Genomic DNA, 11681 nt, shown 5'->3' with positions numbered 1-11681 from the left:
CATATGTACGGTTGTAGAGATTACTTTCACATTAAAACGCAGGCATGTTCTTATAGGTCGCAGTTAGGTGAGTGTCACTACAAAATGAATTCTTTCTATCTTATACATTATTCACCTGTGCTTATTTGTGATTTGAGCGACCCGTGAGAGTCCAACTTGATAAGTCTCTACAGTTGACGGTTCAGTAGTTCTTAACGACTTCATAACTCATTTGCATGATTCACATTGCTAATTGATTGTTGGTTTTGCATTAAATTGGTTTAGGCTTCACATGTGCATTTCGCTCTGAGATCGAACTCGTTCCATTAGGTTTTAGGATCGAGTCTAGTTCTTGCTTGGGGACAAGCAAGGGTTTGGTTTGGGGATGTTTGATGCGTGTCAATTATATGATGTTTTACACCCTATTTTACACGCATTTCAGAGCTCAATTATGTAGTTTTATGCTACTATTTGCCCCATTTCGTCTACTTTCGTATTATTATGTAATATTGCAGATTTATGCGGAAATGAGTAGATTTTGAGCTAAATCCGTCCCCGAGTATCTTGCATTGCGTTTGACGTGAAGTATTTGCTCAAGGAACGAGCTTGGTGCGCATTTCGAGGCCCGAAAGATGAATCCACGAGAAGTTAGAAGCAAAGTAGCAGCTACAGTAGTCGATCGACTGACTCCTTTGGTCGATCGACCAAGGCACGTAGATCAGAAGCTACTGTTCAGCATAGGTTGGTCGATCGACTGGCTTCCATGGTCGATCGACCAGACCGTGATTTAGCGTGAATTAAAAGATCGAGAATTCCAAAGCCCATTGTATTTAGGTTTTAGAAATAAGAGTTACGTATATTTTCTATATAACGTAACTGACTTTAGGCATTATTGATCAAGTCTTTTATCAAAAAACTTTAGGGAAATAATTAGGGTTCGAAGTTTATTTGGCATTTTATACAATTTATCTTCGTTCGGTCTTTGATTCTTCCTCTGCAATTTCGGTATTCCCTCTGTTCTTATTCAGTTTCATTGCCTTATTATCGTTGTAGTATAGAAATTGCTAGTTAGTTTCCAAAGCCAATATTATCGTTTCATGTTATTATTTGTTTAATCGTTTCAAGTATGAATTCAGTAGATTTAATAGTCAATTTTATTGTTGTTATCATTCCTAGTATGAGTAGCTAATTTCATCGTGCTAGGATGTAGGGGAATTATAGCGTAGGCGGCATTAGAATTAGGGAACCCTAATCGCGCCATGGTCGATCGACCGTCTTACCTGGTCGATCGACTGGCCTCGTGAGGTCTTGTTTCGTTTTAATTGTTTTTACTGCTTAATTCGACGAATCGAATGCATGCGACTAGTTGAATGCTTAGTATTTGACTTACCCATTGGATCGAAAGATAGGGAAGGTTATTAGACTACCAATTAAAATGACTAAACCTTGTTGAGATCGAAAGATAGGTATCGTTTAGATTTTTAGTCACTTTGCAGGACGAAAGTCAGTATTAGAGATATTAGGGACCTGTAGCGAGATCGAAAGATGCTACCTGTGAGAGTGGACCGAGAGGACCTCTTATTTTCCCGCCTCACGTGTTGTTTTAGACCTACTTAGTTTGTTGCCGCCGAAACTATAGTGAACCGACCATCCTTGCACCCTTTTAATTCTTGATTTCATCTACTGTTTAGTTTATTTTACTTTTATTGTTTTAGCTATAGATCAAATCAACTCAATCCCCACCTACTGTTACCTTAGATTGAAATTAGACAACTAATAATTACATCTGCCTCTCTGTGGTTCGACCCTGTTACCACTAGCTTTTGTTAGTTTTAATAGGTATTATAAATATTATTTTTGGTACTCACAACGACGGGTATCAGACACGGTGGAGCTTGATAGTGAGGGTGATGAGTTTATCGATTTCAATGGAAGCGATGCATCAAGAGAAGCTTGGGATAGCGACTTGGGAGGGGATGATGACGACCTTTAAAGGACACTTCATGGGCTAGATGGAGCGGGCAAAAGGCACCCATCAAGGCTAAAGTGAAGTTTCTTTTATCCCCTCATTAATTTTTCATGAAAAGAATCTCGTGTTTTGATAACTTGTTTTATAATCTTTGTTTCATCTTTATGGAGTCCTAGCATCATCTAGAGGACTAACACCTCGGTCCCATTGAGGTGTTCATTATATTGCTTCCATTTTAAAAATCCAAAATGACAAATTTTAGTTGCATGCATAACATCTTTGTGCATGAACTCCCACAAAATTTTTGACATTAGAAATAGTGTCTATTTTGGTTTGGGGAATTTTATGCATATGCATTGGGAGCTAATCCAAATTATGCTCTCCACCATAACAAAAACCCATGTGGTCGGAGTGTATTTTCGGTTACTTGTCGTTAGGAGTACCTAGATCAAAACAATATTTATAACTTCACAAACTACTCTACTATTAGTAAAGAGGTAAGTAAAGGTCGGATCCCAAGGGACGGGTATTGATGTAGGATTTTCGATTGCAAATGGTCGTGTATAAGGGTGTCACAATTCGGGTTGAGATAAGAGATCAACTAAACTAAATAACAATGTAAATAAACAAGCAAGATGATTAAAATGAGATGTAAACAATTGATTAAAAGCACTAAGGTGTCATGGGTTCATAGGGGATTCATGGGATTTGATCACATAAACATGATTTCTACTAGATGCAAGCAATTATTGTTGTGATGGGATCGAGTTAGTGTATATCTTACAATCCCTAGGAAGGTTTGGGTCCCGGAGCCGAATCGATTAGATTGTACAACACCTACAAGTCGACTTAATCCTCCCTATTCAACTATATGCATGGTCTAATGAAACTCGAGTTGGTTTATATCTTACAAGTCTCATTGAAAAGACAAGTGATGGGTAAAAAAAATGCAAGGATTCATAGGCTCGCATTTCATCAAACATAACATGTGCATAAGTTGAAATCACAACAAGCAAGCAAATTAATTATGAAAGCATATTAGATTAAGCATGAATCAATCCCCATGTTGGTTTCCCCTAATTCCCCATTAACCCTAGTTAAGGTAACTACTCACTCATTATCAAGTTTAACATGCTAACAAGGTTGTCAATCATACTAGCAAGACAAAACATGATGAATAAATGAAGAGGATTAACAATAATTAAAAAGGGATTAAGAGAATTATACCTAATGATGATTCCAAAATAATAAGCAAAGAATAATAGAAGTACTTGATGATTGATGGAAGGTTGTCAATCCTCCAAAATAAACCCCAAATAAGCTTCAATTACCCAAAATAAATGATGAACAATAGAGAAATTAAGGAAATGAGATTTGTATTAATGCTTAATTAAGAGTTGATTACAAGATTAAGATGAGATTAAAGTTGGACTAGAATAACATAAAAAGAGCATAAGAAGGACATGCTAATCTAATTTGTACAATGGGGTATTTATACTAAGTATTAGGTATATAAATTAGGGTTACGAAGGGCTTAAATGACGATTAAGACCCTTAAGAAAAGTTGAGGAAGTGCTCATCTCGAAGGAGATGCTCATCTCCGCTTCGCTAGTCTTTATAGAATATGCTCATCCCGAGCGGCTTGAGGGAGGGACGACCTGCATTGGAGAGGAATCCGAGCGGATTGCTGAGGGCGACGCTCGGATTGAGAGGGGCCAGGACGAGCGTCTTGACCACGGGACGCTAGGATTGTGGCAGGCCAAGACGCTCGTCCCGTGCACTGCGATGCTCGGATCAGCAGCCAGTCAGCTTCTCTTCTTTTCTTTCTCCAACAATCCTCAAGGATCTTGTTGGAGATTCAAGGATCTTTCCATCATTGCCCATTTACTTCATTATTTACATAGGCCTTCTAATCTTGTCTTCCCTTTGATGCTTGGTCATTAGATTCGATCAATTTAGCTCCATTTTGCCATGAAAATGCAAGGTTTGCACTCCTTTCCTACCAAGGGATCAAAACCTCAAAGAATATGTAAAACGAAAGACTAAAGATAGTAAATGACCCAATTATGCACTAAAAAGCATAGGAACGAGGGTAATTCGGGGAATAAATATGCACAAATATTGGTCACATCAAATATCCCAAACCGAACCTTTGCTTGTCCCGAGTAAAGAGGTGACAAAACTAGGACCCTTATTTAAACTAACCTACTAATATAGCCGACATGAGACAATTAGCGGGTCTCACTCTGCCCCTTCAACTCACAACAAGACAACCATGAGGTAGGATGCCTTCTTGCAAGGCAAGGTGGGTCTTGCCAAAATGGCGACACATCTAAGCATTAAAGCACACAAAATCAAGTAATGGATGCATCTACAAAAGAATAGCCACTTTCCTCATCTAAGTGGAGGAAATTATCTAAAGGGGAAGCAATTTAAGGGTACACATTCCATTATAGATATGGTTTCTTCAAACTACTAAGCCTAGAAGGATACCAATAAATCACCTCGAAGTTGTGTCAAGCTAGGGTACCTTTGTCCTCAATCGTTAAATTCTTTCGTCAAGAATAATCTCCCTATGGTGTTAGAAACACTGGAGGATCGCGGAATTCCCCTTCTTGCCTAGACAAGAAGAAGGGTCGTCCCCTCTCTACCATGCACAAAAGTGGATACGATGGAAAGGGGATCAATAGATTTTGAGTTTCATTTTGGGAGTTTGCTTTTGTTGTTGTTTTTCCCCCCAATTTCTTGTGGCATTTGACATTTGAGAACACTTTCTTTTTACCATTTTTTTTTATGTTTGGCATTTTCAACACTTGAAAATTTTCAACTTTTTCTTACATTTTCTTTTGAACATTTTCAATGTCACCCCATTTGTAGGGAGGGTGCTTATATTTGAAGCATAGGAGTCTATTTTTGCTCCTGTTTTCATTTGATGCAATTTGTGCAAACTTTTTCAACTTTTTATTTCACTTCTTGAACTCAAATTTTGAAAATTTTTTGTGCCCATTCCCTTTGATGACAAAAATGTGGTAGAATATGGATGATGGTTGCATGGTTTTAAGGGTCACCTTGGAATAAATGGTAGCCAAGGAGTTATCACACCACAAGGTACTCTTGACTAGGCCTTAATCCATGGGTCAAAGGATACTAGCATGACACATCCTAGGGTGTTTAATAAGTATTCTAACAAGCAAAGTCTTAAGAAAAAAAAATTATCTACAAGGGCTTATATATACTTGTCAAGCTTCCCAAATAGACGGTTTCACAAAATTTTTCCTAAATGCAACTATATGCCATGATGCAAGTAGCATTTATTCAACCTAATGCATATGCTTCTACCAACTAGTATGCCAAATATTCTAGATGCAAGTCCCAAATTCACATTGTTTATACCGCATCAATCAAAATAAAGTCACATAGTCATTAACATAAAGAGGAAAAAGGAGATTGGAAAGATCAGACCATGCGGTCTTCAATATCCTCATGTCTCGGATGTGGCGTAGTCGATCAATATGAAAAAGGATGAACAAACACAATATATACAAACAATATGTACAAGACTACACTACAAAGGAAATGAACATGTTTTTGGATTTTTGAATTTTTTCAAATTTTTATGTATTTTTCGAAATTTTTCAATTTTTGTTTAAAAAGTCATTTTAGAATTTCCCATCCCTACACTAGTATGGCCATTGTCCTCAATGGCCAATACGATAGGAAATTATGCAATTTATATGAAAATGCATGATTTCTAAACTAAATACAAACTAAACTAAACTATACTACATGATGCATGGATTTTTGTTATGGTGGAGAGCATAATTTAGATTAGCTCCCAATGCATATGCATAAACTTCCCCAAACCAAAATAGACACTATTTCTAATTTCAAAATTTTTGGGGGAATTCATGCACAAAAATGCAATGCATGAAACTAAAATTTGTCATTTTAGATTTTGAAAATTGGAACAATAAAATGAACACCTCAATGGGACCAAGGTGTTAGTCCTCTAGATGATGCTAGGACTCCACAAATTATGATCAAGATAAAATAATTATAAGAAAAACAAGAGAATTAGACAAACCATAGAGGGGGTGTAGCAATCTAGGATCCTCCCAAGAGTTTGCTAGTCCTCGCCCATTGCATCATCATCATCAACCTCCTCACTTGAGTCATCATCAACCTCCATGGATGTGGAGTCATTACCACTCTCACTTTCACTTCCCATTTCTTCCTCTTCTTCATTCTCTTCTTCTTCTTCACCTTCTTGCTCATCACTCTCATCAACAACCATCTCCTCTTCACCCGATCTACCACCTCTAGAAGTTCTAGGAAAGAAGACCAACTTATCCGCCCAACTAGGCAAAGGACAAGATGGTCGAGAAGTCCTTGCCTAGAAAGATGTAGGAGGGGCGGAAATTGTGCTTTGTAAGCATCAACTCTATCTTCATAAGCTTGTTTATGCATTTCCTTCATCAAAAGAGTCATGTAGTTGTTTCCCGCCTTAGCATTTTCGAGTTTGAACTCGTGGTAAGTGAATGGATAAGGTGGGGTGATAATGGAGGAAGAGGGCTCGGCAACTTCTTCCCCTTGGTGTTGAATAATATATTCGGCTTCTTCGGAGAGAGGGAGAAGGTAATTCGGCCTATGAACATTCAAACGGCAAATCTTGCTAGGCAATGTGAAGAATTTAGCTTCATTTGTCAACCACCCAAATTTGTTATCAAGAGTATCATTCTTGACCCATTTGAACTTTTGAACCATGGTGTGCAAATCAATAATATGGCCTCCCTTACCGGTGTATATGTGTCATTCTTGTTGAAATCCCGGTTAAAGTGCTTAGCCAAATAAGTCACTAATCCTCCATTGGCAATAAAGGCCGTGCCTTCTTTGCCACAATCAACATTGAGCCATCTTTCAATCACGAGTCATAAAGCGTTGTATGGCTTTGTGAAATCTCTTCCAATGTTCAAAGTCGACTCGAGAAGAATAAAGTCAAGTTCAGTGAGATGATTTGTACCTTTCCAAGCTATCAAGGTATGCCCAACAACCTTATGCCATACTCTTATTCCCGGATGATGGACTAAGAGAGCACGACAATCATGGTAAGATGTGAATTCTTTTCCGGAAATGGCCTTCCATAAAGGAGCGGGGTCATACTTGGTAGGCTTCTTTGTATAAGTCGGGTTATCACTATGGTCAAATATTTTACCAAACTCTCCATAAGACAAACATCTATCAACATTCTCGAGACAAAAATCAATATTGGTTTGGGTCTCCACCTTGGTGACTTTCAAAGAGCTCAAAAACTGTAAGGCGAGGGAAGAGTAGGTCAATTCTTGCATTTCAAACAATGTACTCAATCCCATAGACTCGAAAAAGGTCTTTGTTTCCTCTAGGACACCCAATTTCGACAAAGTGTCTTGACAAATGAACTTGGTGGGCAAGATAGTTTTCTTAGCAAAGGAAATAAATTTCTTCCTATGGGAATCGAAATTGAAAATTACCTCCGGATAATCGGCTAGTTGTTCAACAACCGGAGTAGTGAATGTAGTAGCTTCCATAGGAGGATTTTGCTCTTGGATTTCCAACCTTGCATTATGACCTACCAATGCCTTTGATACTTGAATGGCTTGAAGAGCTTGTTGTCTCTTATAAAGGGTCTTCTTTTGGGGTGCCTTGCTTCCACCTTTTGTTCTTGCCATGCTCCTTTACTTAGTAACACCAAAGAAAGCTTAAAATCTTCAATTTCTAGTAATACCCAAATCGCTTTAGGATATTTGAATGTTGCTTTGTATCCCAAAAATCGACTCAAACCTTGAAGATTTTGGTGTTTTGATTGCTTGTTGTTGCTAAAGGAGTGATTTAATTTTGTTTTGAGGAAGTTTGGATTTGATTTGGTTGATTTTAGTTGACAAATTTGATTTTGGTTGATAGAGAGGATGAGGGTTTTGAGGGTTTTGGATAGTGTTTATGTTTGAATGAATGAAAAGAATTGGGAAAAGGGGGGTTTTTTTAAGCCCGTTGGATTTGAAAACCAGAGGGGAGACGAGCGGATTGTGTTGCTTTTGGCTTCAGGAAAAGACGCGCTGGGGACGAGCGTCTTATTGAAAAGACGAGCGGATTGTTGAACTGGGACGAGCCTCCTAAGCTGGAGATGATCAGATTCCTTTCCAGGGAGAAATCCCAAAAATCGCCAGTGAGAAGACGAGCGGATTTCCTCTGGGACGACCGTCCTGGCTGAGACGAGCGGATTCCCTGGTAGGACGCTCGGATTCTCAGTCAGACCCAAAAGTTATTTTTCCCAGCTTCTCAAGACGAGCGTCTTTGACCCTGGATGCTCGAGTTCTCTTCAAGACGAGCGGATCCTCGCCGAGTCACTCAGATTGTCCCTCTGCCACACGGATTCAGGTCCATCCGTGGGTGCTTCGTAACCCGTGTCATTCTTACCCTTCATTTCTTGTGGTCTTCATTGTGGGGGCACTACAAAGGCTTGGATAACCTAGGCAATTGCTATCCCCACTCTAAGGCAAAACACTACACATCAATAAACAATTGAGTCCCTCCCTCACTTCTCTCAAAATGATGAAAATCTTGATCAAGGCATAGAAATGCAAATCCAAAATTGACAAAAATGCAAGTTAGGGAGTTAGAATATTTATAAGTGGTGGTTTAGGGAGGACTCCACCAAACTCTAATCCAATAATGAGATGTCAAGGGGGCATGTTCAAGGTGTTATTGATGTTACTCAACACCTTGAAGAAGTAGTCGAAAGCTTCTTCATTGTCATGATAAAGATCTTCAATAGACCTTTACACTTCTTGTTCTTCTTGGTGGTCTTTGGTCATATCATTACCGATATAGGGATTGAATATCCCTTCAAACTCATCATCCCAAAGACCGCATACTTCGTTTACTTGATCACTAAAAATGTCATGAGTTGATGAAGATAACTCTCCTTCTTTCTTATCTTGGCCAATGAGGCCTTCTTCTTCACTTGTCATGGGTGAGCTTTTCAAGCTCTCTTTGTTGCAATTTCATTGGTCTTTTGAAGGAGCATCATCCACTTTATTCTTCCATTGAAATGCTAACTTCTTCCTATCATCTTGCCGGCTATAGTGATCAACCATAAAACATGGCTCACATAATCGGGGAGCTCTCATTGTCTTGTCAAGATTGAAAGTGATGGTTTCATCTCCCACTTCAAGGGTGAGCTCTCCATGTTTTACATCGATCACCGCTCCCGAGGTGTGCAAGAAAGTTCTTCCTAAGATAATAGGAATGTTGGAGTCTTCCTCCATGTCAACAATAACGAAATCCACCGGGAAGAAGAATTTGCCAATTCTTACGAGCACATCTTCCCATACCCCTAAAGGTGTCTTTGTTGATCTATCCGACATTTGAAGCGTGAAATTGGTGCACTTGAGCTCTCCCATTCCTAGCCTCTTGCTTACCGAATATGGCATGACACTAACACTTGCCCCAAGGTCACATAAAGCTTTGTTGATTGTAGTGTCAGCAATAGTGCATGGAATGGAGAAACTTCCCGGATCCTTGAGCTTTGGAGGTGAACTTCCTTGAAGAATAGCACTACTCACTTTGTTGAAAGCAATAGTCTCAAGCTTCCGCATATATTTATTCTTTGTGAGAATGCCTTTCATATACTTTGCATAGGCCGGAACATGATTGATAAATTCCGTGAATGGAATCGAGACTTCTAAATTCTTCACAATCTCCATGAATTTTCCAAGTTGGTCATCAAACTTAGGCTTAGCTTAATGACTCGGGAATGGAAGGCTAATCACAATAGGCTCCTTTTCTTTGGCCTTTTCTTCATTCGTCTTTGAAACTTCTTGAATGGTGGGTTCTTCTTCTCTAGAGTTTTGCACAACTCTTTCCTTGTCACTAGTCTCCACAATGTCATCCTAAACTTGCTTCTTTGGCCCTTCATATCTTATACCACTCCTCAAGTGGATGGCACTTACCGATTCATGTCTTGGGGGATTACTTTGAGGTGGTAATTTCCCTTTTTGTCTTTGAGAGCTAGAAGATGCTAATTGAGTCATTTGGGTTTCCAACATTTTTGTGTGGGCTAGGATGTTGTTGATGATGATTTCTTTTGCTTGGCTATCTTTTTGCATTTGAGTGAAAAATTCTTGTTGGTTCTTTTGCATTCGGAGGACCGCTTTTTGAACATCAAAATCTTGGTCATTGGATTGAGTGTATGGAGTTTGATTTTGGTAACCTTAGTTTTAGCTGTAAAAGGGTCTTTGATTTTGGTTTCTCATTGGAGGTGGCGTGTATGTTGTTTGAGGGTTTTGAACGTTTTGGATTTTGTATGAGAGATTTGGATGGAATTTGGTGTTTTCATTCTAATACTTGGAATAAGGGGTACCACTCTTGTATGCTTGAAAAGCATTCACTTGTTCCCCTATGTTCACTTTGGTCATGTCCCAAAGTTCCACAACTCTCACATACTCCACTTGGAATTGATGAAGATGCCACCATGGCATTAACATGTTGCTTAGGTGATTTGGAGGCTACTTCAAGTTTAGCCATGGCCTTCTCAAATTTCAAGTTGATGGTATCAATATGAGCACTAAGTTGAGCACCCAATTGAGTAATAGAGTCCACTTCATGCTTTCCTCCTCTAGTAGCCTTCCGAGGTCTACTATATTGTGAGTTATGAACCGCCATTTCCTCAATCTTGTTCCATGTTTGATTATCATCAACTTCGGTGAACATACCATTTGATCCCATGTTGAGAATGTTTCGGGAGTCTTCATAAAGACCATTCCAAAATTGTTGTACCAAGAACCATTCGCTAAGTCTGTGATGAGGGCAAAAGCGACAAGTTCCTTTGAATCGCTCCCAAGCTTCATACAAAGATTATTCGTCCCTTTGTTTGAATCCCGTGATTTGGGCTCTTAGCATGTTAGTCTTTTCCGGAGGGTAGAGCTTTTTGTAGAAAGCAAGTGCCAATTTCTTCCAATAGTCAATACCAAGAGTAACCTTATCAAGGCTCTTTAACAATTATTTCGCGGTACCAATCAAAGAAAAAGGAAATAAGACCCATCGAATTTAGTCTTTAGTCACTCCGGTTTGTGAAATCGCATCACAATAGTCACAAAAAGTCTCCATGTGAGAATGAGGGTCTTCACTAGGCATCCCCCCAAATTGGCTTCTTTCGACTAATTGGATAAATGAGGATTTTGCAATGAAATTACCGGTCAAATGTTGTGGTGTGGGAGTACCATTGGGTAGGTTCTCCTCGGTTGGTACGGAATTTGATGAAAACTTAGGCATTGTGGGTTGATTTTGTGGTTGATTTTGTGTTGGGTTCTCCTCTCCTTCTCTTGCAAAAGGATTGATGAACTCAATAGTATTTGGTTGAATATACACAATCTCACCAATACCTCTCAAAGTATTTCTAGCAAGTCTTCTTTTATTGGTCAAAGTTCTTTCAATTTCGTGATCAATGGGTAACAAGTTACCTTGTGATCTTCTAGACATGCAAAATATCAAACAACTCGAAAACAATTAGAACAAACCTTGAGGAGTTTTACTTCCCCAAGGCAAAGAAAGACACAACTAAGACAATCAAAGAAAATTAAATCAAGTTAACACCGTCCCCGACAACAGCGCCATTTTTGGTCGGAGTGTATTTTCGGTTACTTGTCGTTAGGAGTACCTAGACCAAAACAATATTTATAACTTCACAAACTACTCTACT

General features: G+C 38.9%; 1 non-coding gene across 1 annotated transcript; it reads left to right on the top strand.

Annotated features, from left to right (window-relative positions):
* The first annotated feature begins 10775 nt into the window (after positions 1-10775).
* Positions 10776-10882, top strand: LOC141593841 (small nucleolar RNA R71). Its single transcript, XR_012521901.1, has one exon. It is a non-coding gene; the product is annotated as a small nucleolar RNA R71 (small nucleolar RNA).
* Positions 10883-11681: the final 799 nt, after the last annotated feature.

Source organism: Silene latifolia, chromosome 7 (assembly GCF_048544455.1).
Source record: "Silene latifolia isolate original U9 population chromosome 7, ASM4854445v1, whole genome shotgun sequence".
Taxonomy (NCBI): domain Eukaryota; kingdom Viridiplantae; phylum Streptophyta; class Magnoliopsida; order Caryophyllales; family Caryophyllaceae; genus Silene; species Silene latifolia.
This window is presented reverse-complemented; position numbering and strand designations above follow the sequence as displayed.